Consider the following 3013-nt stretch of genomic DNA (forward strand, 5'->3'; position numbering starts at 1 on the left):
CCTTCTTGGCTTGGGGGTCTGAATTCAACCGATGGCGTATGGAGTAGAGTACAAATACTTCACTTCAAATAAGATGAGTTCGAAGCCAAATGGAGCTTGTGCACACTTCCATTTGTTCTCTAACCGTACAGAACTACTCGCCAGCCATCGAGATCAATCGTTGGATATTCGGAGCGCGAAATGTTGAGGGACAACATTCCCTAAACTTGCCAACTTCTCAGTGAAAGGCAGCATTGCCGCTTCCATGAAACTGCTGGCCGCCCAAGAAAACACATCAATGTCTCCACGCTTCCATTGAAAGGGGGCGGTACGGTTTCATTACGGGTAACCCCACAGTAAAGAGCTCTACTGATCTTGTCCTATGTTCCACACCATGGTCTTCCCAACAAGTTTACACCTTGAACAGTGAAGCTTTGACATTTGAGTCATTGTGGGGTGCAAGTCCGACCACGTAATTATGGTGGTAGGTTTAATTGGGACCAAGCCTAGCTGTCTAGAGAGTTCCTGCAGGTGACAAACTGGTATGTGCGGCCAAAGATATCGTAATTTCTAAAAGATGGTGTGAACTTTCGAGTATTTCAATGTTGGATATGCAGGCGTATGGAGAGTCTTCATTATTGCGCAAGGCTTACTACATGGGTTTGTTGAAAAATTTAAAGACTTATAAAACTGCTAATACGATCACCTTGCAATAGATAGGAAATACAGCTGAAATGTGTGCAAGCTTCTAGATCGGTGCGGTATGGTTTGCACTTCTCTCTTCTTAACCTTTTGTAGACAGTAGAATCCAGACGCTCGGTTGTTCTTGAAAGCAAGAATGGTTAGACAAGATGGTTTCACCTGTAAAACAGAGAGGCTTTTGCGCTCTCCGCTTGGATTGCTTTTAGCGATGCTGATGAGCAGCTGGGCCGTAATATATAACATGAATTGCCAACAGTGTATTTTCACAACGTGCACCTTTCTTCAGATATCATAGAGAAACTCTTCCACCAAAGCACCCTGCACCTGTTCACAAATGATTAGAAGCCCTCTGTAAGCCTTTCAGTAAAACAGCAGTGTAAGAAAGACGGAAAGGATCTGTTGACGTCAGTTACGGCATATTTAGTAATATTAATATTTATCCCCAGTAGGTGGATGGTATACAGACGGAGATGATCATGATGGCAGTCAGACTTGGGGCACGACTTTCTTCGGCTTTAGGTACCCAGCAGAGCATGAAAGCAAGGCAGCCATACAGAGAATGGGCATTAGTCGACAAACGTATGGTTATGCCGAAAAGGACACGAGCTAAAAGCAAGAAGCAGCAGAGACGGGGAGACAAAATTATAGTTGTTTTTCCGGCCTCTATGAATCATCAAATTGAGGCAAGATCAGACCGTTACACTCTGGAGCCGGCAAGAGACGATACAATGTGGGCACGTGATAAGAAACTGCATATTGCGGGAACAGGAAACCAGAACAACGAGACTGGGGAATGACAAGTAGTCAACTGACCGGGCTGGCCAACCTGGGCCAGAATTGGAAACATCTGCTGGGAAATATTGGCCTTCAACACCTGACTTGGTGGGCAGGGTCGCGAAAGGCTAGAGTGAGGATGATGAGTTGGAGAAACTCATAATAGAGTTAAGTAATAACCCGCATCTCAGGATAACGGTGTGCAATGAAACTGGACGGGCTCGCTGTTGTCGCTTGTAGAACCGTGCCAACATGAGATGGAACCTCAAAATTCCAAGTGGGTTTGGCATTGATTGGTTCACTTTTGGTTGCTTTTCCGGCTCTGATGTATTTTTCGTGCAAATTTTTGAAAGAACTTAGTTCCATGGGGCCATCAGCCCTTCAGTGTCCCGCACTTCTGCGCAGAGGTAGCAGATGGAAGCCCGAAGATTGCAGGCCCTTTGTGGGCTCTACCACTTCTCCGGTTTGACTTGATCCTCAAAGCCTCCGGATAAAACTAGCAACCGTCAGACCCCAAATTACCAAATGGTACGTTGCTGGTCAGATGCACGTCGCCTATGATACCGCCCCGAGCATTTAGTCCAAGTGCACCTTGTTTCAGTACCTGCCCTCCGGCTGTGGTCTCAGCAACTTCAATGAAGTGTCCCTTCAAAAAGAGCACTTTGGATTCTCCTACCTTCCCATAGGATTACTGTCAAACGTGCTCATGTCTATTTTCGTCAAGTCGGTGGTACGTAGCGCGGCGAAGTGGTCAACCCAAGGGTCGACCGTTTCTGGATTCTGGCTGCAGCATCTTTCTCACATAGATTCGTAGAAGGCTGTGAGTTTTGCGCCTCCTCCAGGGTGACTTTTTCAACAGACTTTAGGATATTCTGTCGAGTGGGTGGAAACCCATATCCACAGTCGCCTGCACTGGGCCCGTCGTTGGCGGAGAATTCATAATGCAACAAAAGTTTCCTCTTTATTGTTGAGTTTTCTAGTTTTTAAACTTTACGTTTTCCTCCAGTATCTCATCTTCTAATCTCTGAACCCTACCCTACCATACTGCTTGCTGGAACAGCCGCGATTGGCCTAGAATAGGTGTCGTGTATATTAGTGCATGCCTTGATCTGTGGTAATACGTGATATGGAAGTCCTGTTTGGGCGTTTTTCACTCCACTTCTGTGTGCATTACACCTGAAGGGATCCCCAACCAGACAGAAAACAAAAACTCCCAGCGATTTTACACTGGTGTTTCTCTCCCTGAGGAATCACCTGACAAGCCTGCAACATCGCACTGCTCACAAAGCTGCACATCCCAGCCCGACTACCTCAATCATGGCGTCCGTCACGGTGCTGTCGAGAAGCTGGATTATCTCAGTGCAGTGATGGCATGGCACCGCCATACTCAATATAATAGCATGCCCGTAAATGTTTACTTCATACTTTGACTGCGCCCCCTCGTGCACTATATTTCCTACCTGCAACCAGCTGCATCCTGGAGACGTTCCTTCCAGCCTGCCGAACCTCCAACTAGATCTGAATATCTCGGTGTCTTTTACTTTGTACTGATTACCAA

The sequence above is a fragment of the Opisthorchis viverrini genome (genome assembly GCF_000715545.1).
Source record: "Opisthorchis viverrini unplaced genomic scaffold opera_v5_98, whole genome shotgun sequence".
In the NCBI taxonomy this organism is placed as follows: domain Eukaryota; kingdom Metazoa; phylum Platyhelminthes; class Trematoda; order Opisthorchiida; family Opisthorchiidae; genus Opisthorchis; species Opisthorchis viverrini.